Consider the following 5628-nt stretch of genomic DNA (forward strand, 5'->3'; position numbering starts at 1 on the left):
ATGTCAGAGAGGAAGGGAGAGGGAGAGAGAGAAAGAAACATCAATGATGAAAGAGAATCATTGATTAGCTGCCTCCTGCATGCCCCACACTGGGGATTGAGCCCACAACCAGGGCATGTGCCCTGACCGGGAATCAAGCCGTGATCTCCTGATTCATAGGTCAATACTCAACCACTAATCCACACCAGCCAGGCTATCCTTCTCTTTTTAAATGTCCTTTAATTTTTAAATATTCTCAAGATTATAGGATACATTTTGTGGACATTAAGAATCTTTTAATTCCGTTCTCTCATGTTTCTGAGGATACAGGCCTGGGCACCTTCCCTGAGGTCGCTCAGTTACTCAGCAGCAGAACTGGGAGGAGAATCCAGGCTCTTGCTTTCTCACATTGCTTGTTATGGCTCCTTTTCTTTCTCCCGTCACCCTGGACGCTGTCATTTCAAATGTGAGCTCCTCTACGACGCTAAAATCTAGTCCCGTCTACGGAAATTAGTCAAGGGCTAATTTTAAAGATCACATTTTTGCAAGAAAGTAGGAGGTTTAGGATTTGGTGGATTTGGTCTTGGCTAAATGACCAGACAAGTTCTGGAAGAATTCTGCAGAGTGTGCGGGGGAAGTGTGCTAGGACCCACGAAGTGTCATGCGTGGCACCGCCTGAGACTGTCGTGTGCAGTTTCGGGCTCTTGGACTTTAAGGGGTTGGGCAGTGCTGGGAGGAAGACGTTATACATGCCAAGGTGATGAAGGACAGGATTTGGGAATGACTTCCACACACAATCGTTTCTTTGCTCCATTTCAAACTGTGCTTGTAAAGTCGGGGGGAAGAAGTCTGCGGCTCCCAGCTCAGATGAGGATCTGGAGGTGATTTCAGAAACAGAGAGCCTTGTATCACCAGCCAGTACTCAGATTAGCACCACCCAGCAGGCGGTCAGAAGTAGAAATGACTGTTACCGCTGACTGTTACCGTACAGTGTGAGGTTGGGGGGAAGACAGGGGGTGGGCGGGTATTCTCTGTGTACTTCCCCAGGTCTGCTTTCCAGGACCTTATCCAAGTCCTGGCAGCCATTCCCTAATGGATCTTGCATCACCGCCTTTATCTTTTTATCTCCTACCCTCTGGTTTCCGGTTGGGATAGGCCAATGGCAGCGTCCAGCGGGGGGGAATCAGCGGGTAGGAGTGTGCTGCTGTGAGTTCACTTCCCTGACTTCCTCCCAGCGGGGCTGCAATGTCAGTCACCCAGCGCCCATGTCCTTCCTGGTCACAGCACCTGCTCCGTCCTCTGTGTCTTCATGCTGGTGGGTGGGGGTGTGTCTGCCTTGGGAGCCTCAGGAGCCCTGTGTCTTTTCTCTCAACCAACCTTGGGCACCCCCCCACTCCCACCCCCACCCACCCCTGCACACAGTTTCTTCCTTATATGTTTCCATTACTCTGCTTCGGGGAGCCCTCTGTTGCCTGCTGGGGCCCTGACTGGTACTTTTTCCAGGAGAGGATGGGGAGTTGCACAGCTCAGGTGTGGAGATCCACCGCCCAGTGGCACTTAAAGGCAGGCAGTGGTGCCTCTTGGTTTAAAAGAAAAATGTAAGTGAATATTTTTGTGAAGCAACGATATGTGAGATGCTGTGAACACACTTTTGACTTACCAGGTTTTCTTTGGGAAGCTGCTCTCGTGTCTGGAAAAATGACGTTTGGGTGGATAGAGCGTTTTGCCTTTGGGATGGCACCGGTCAGCAAACACGAATTCAAAAGAATGAGAGTGAAGCGAGAGAACGGGGCTTTAGGTGGCACAGAATCGGGGGGCAGCGCTGGATGCGGGCGACCGTGGCGGGGAAATGAGACCAGACAGACGCAGAAAGAGCAGGGACGTGGGAACTGGAGGGTAGAATCAGATTTGAACTCTCAGCTTTTACTCTGCACCCGTGTGACCGTAACCAAGTTACTCGATGTCTCTGAACATCAACGCCTTTACCTTTAACTTTTTTTTTTTTTTTTAGAATTACTAAGACAGTGAAATGATAAGGGCTCAGTTACTTTTCTTTCCATCCCTGCTAGGTCCTCTGCCTCCTGCTATCAACATTTCCACAGATTTATTGTTTGGACTTGTGACAATTATTTGCTCTTTCTGTGCTCATGCCCGATTCTATGAAAATGATTATGCTCCATCAGATTATTTCTGCATTCCATCCCATATATATTGTATGTTGACCGAGTAGTACATGTTCATTTAAAATTATTACCAAAGAGAGAAAAAGCTTCTTTTACTCCAGTTTTTTGGCCCTCCTGTCTCTTCCCCAGGGTCCATTCCAATTGCCTGTTGGTTGTATATTTTTAGATGGTTGCGGGCATGTAGGAGGCAGCCAACTGATGTTCTGATCTCACATCAATGTTTCTCTCCCCCTCTCCCTACCTCTCTCTCTAAAAATCTTTTAAAAAATTACTGTGCCATTGGTTCCTTAGATGTAAAACATCATAATTATTATTGGTATCGCCTACATTGCACTCAAAAAGCTAGCCAGATGATTCATTAAATGCATTTCTGTTTACCCAGCATAGAAACTTATTATTCATTCTACTAACTAGCGTAATTTAGCTTATGAAAGCAAAGAGGAGTCATCAAAGAATAGAATGTTTTAAAAAAAAGTTGTGCAGGAATATGAAAAATTGTCTCTGAAATGTAACACGTGTGTTTATTTTATCCTCCAAACCCCATCGGAACAACACTTCCTTGGAAGGGGAAAGATGGTTCAAAATAAAGGAAAACATGGAGGGAGAGTTTGTGACACCCCTTTCCAAAGGTAATTTTGACAGGTGTGTCTGCCTTCATCTCAGGGATCTGAGAAAGGTGCCCCACAACCTGGGGTGCTTCCCCCGTCCCCACTCCCTGCACACAGCCTCCTTAATCTCCAGTCCCCTTATACCATCCAGGCTTGTTCACTGCAGCCGCAAGCGTCAGCCCTGGTTAACTTGGGACAAAAAAAAAGAAAGAAAGAAAGAAAAAGAGTGTAATATGGCAAGAAATGGGACCCTTAGTTCATAGACTCTTAGAACAAGCTGAGGAACCAGCTCTTGGAGCCAGGAAGGATTGAGAGGAATTTCAGCCAAGCTACAGCACAGAGCCATCTGGTCAGTCTGTGCTGCCCCCTCCTGCTGGCACCACCAGTCCCAACGTGTGTCATCAGTTGGTAGAGTCTTTATCTTTGTCTTTGCCAACATGAATGTTCCTGTTTCTTTGTGTCACTTGCCCCACACTTTGGTCCTGCCTGGGACCGTGACTGGTGGAGTTCAGGTCTTATCAGTGATGGCGAACCTATGACACGCATGTCAGAGGTGACACGCGAATTCATTTTTTTGGTTGATTTTTCTTTTGTTAAATGGCATTTAAATATATAAAATAAATATCAAAAATATAAGCCTTTGTTTTACTATGGTTGCAAAGATCAAAAAATTTCTACATGTGACACGGCGCCAGAGTTAAGTTAGGGTTTTTCAAAATGCTGACACACCGAGCTCAAAAGGTTCGCCATCGCTGTCTTACGTTCTCTGGAGAGATTTCACGGAAGGAGGCCTGGTCCTGGCCCCAACCAAGGCTCACACAAGAGCACGTTCCCAGCGCGTTTATTCCTCCTAAACACCGAAGGAGGTTCAGTGCGGGACAGTCACAGACAAGCAACTCTTTCTACCCCTTCTTACATTTGAGTTTTAAACCTGAATTTCACTTCCTCAGGGAGGCTTTCCCTGAGTTTCCAGGCTCAGGAAGGCACCCCTGTTAAATGGTTTCGAAGCCCCGCCCCCCCCAAGCTTCTTGCTCACACACTTATTGCATTTCTAATGAGTTATGTGTAAGTATCTGTTTATTGTAGGTTTCTCCATCTGGATTATATATTTGAAAGGGGAAGAGCTATAATGGTTTTGATTGTTGCTCCATTCTTAAAGCAATACATGGGGTCCAGAATGTGGTAAACGCTCTGTCCATATCTGTTGGACCTCCTCCATTTCTACATTTCTTAAATTATATTTCTTTGTTACACACTCCTTCCTCCTCACCCCCTTCAGCTGATGCTGACTTCTGGGTAATTTCTGTAGATCTACCCTCCAGTTTACTTATTTTCTCTTCGCCCGTGTCTAATAGGCTGTTTAACATATTCATAGAGTTTTAAGTTTCAACTATCATGTTTTCAATTCTAAAAGTTATATTTGACTTTTTAAAAGTCTGCCTTCTTAATTTTATTGTTTTCTTCATTTGTAACTTTCAATTTGCTCTTTTTTTTTCCTTGAACAGATTAAGTACATTTAAATTGTATTCTGTCCCTGATAAGCCTAGCAAATTCGCAGGTCTGTTTCTGTAGCTTGTGGTTCATCTTTCATGGTAATTCTCATTCCTAGTGGCCCAATTTGTGTCTGTTACATGATTTCCATGAAGGGCTCATGATCTTTGAATACTTATGGATTTATACATATGTGTAAGTATCTGATGTGTACATATCTGGATTTAAATTGTATTCTCCAGAGAGTAATTTTTTTATTACATGTGTAATATGGGTTTTTTTCTTATTACATGTATAATTTCTAACCACACAGAAGTGGTTAGAAATTCATAGGGGATATTTTTTTTCTTCTTTCCACTCTTCTACAGCCAAGACCAAGTCAGACACATATGTTTGCCTTCTTCTTCTGTGGGCTTTTTCTTCCTCTAATTTATTTATTTTTAATATTTTTATTGATTTCAGAGAGTAAGAGAGAGGGAGAGAGGGCTAGAAACATCAATGATGAGAAAGAATCATTAACTGGCTGCCTTTTGCATGCCCCCTACTGGAGATTACTAAACAATCAAAGATGTTTACTAGTAATAATTTTAGTGTTAAAAAGTTTGGTAGGATGATTTATTAAAATATTAATTTGTTCTTCATTTATGTTTTAAGTAAACTTTTCATTTAATCTTATCTAATAAAAGAGAAACATGCAAATTGACAGCACCTCCGCTACACTCACAAGCCATGCCCACAAGCCACGCCTGCCAGCCAATCAGAGCAACTATATGCAAATTAACCCAACCCAGATGGCGGCTGGCAGCCACAGAGCTGGAGCAAGTAGGAGGCTTGGTTGCCTCGGCGATGGAGGAAGCCAAGCTTCCTGCCTGCCCTGGCTAGCTGTAGCCTCCGCTCAAGGCAACAAAGTTTCAATTATAGAAGATAAATAAATCCCAGATACCTGTTTCCAGCCAGCCTCGCTGGGAGCTTGGGTCACTGGGGGACGTGGCCAGCCTGCAAACAGCCATCAGCCCCTCACCCAGGCTGGCCACACCCTCATGGGGTGAGGGTCCCCACTGGGGGGCTTTGCCAGCCTTCAAACAGCCATCAGCCCCTCCCCCAGGCTGGCCACACCCTCATGGGGTGAGGGTCCCCACTGGGGCCTTGGCCGCCTGCAAAGAGCCACCAGCCCCTCACCTAGACTGGCCAGGCACCCCAGCAGGGACACCCACCCTGAAGGGGCTGTATCCAACCTGCAAACAGCCATCAGCCCCTCACGCAGGCTGTCCAGGCACCCCAGCAGGGACCCCCATCCTGAAGGGGCTGTGTCCAGCCTGCAAACCGCCATCAGCCCCTCACCCAGGCTGGCCAGGCACCCCAGCAGG

The 5628-nt window shown here is 45.8% G+C and overlaps 1 protein-coding gene across 1 annotated transcript in view; it reads left to right on the forward strand.

Annotated features, from left to right (window-relative positions):
- Window positions 1-5628, forward strand: part of LOC102774880 (olfactory receptor 8B4-like) — an 11377-nt gene that overhangs the window by 782 nt on the left and 4967 nt on the right. The gene's annotated exons all lie outside the window — the stretch shown is intronic.

Source organism: Myotis davidii, unplaced genomic scaffold (genome assembly GCF_000327345.1).
Source record: "Myotis davidii unplaced genomic scaffold, ASM32734v1 scaffold223, whole genome shotgun sequence".
Classification (NCBI taxonomy): domain Eukaryota; kingdom Metazoa; phylum Chordata; class Mammalia; order Chiroptera; family Vespertilionidae; genus Myotis; species Myotis davidii.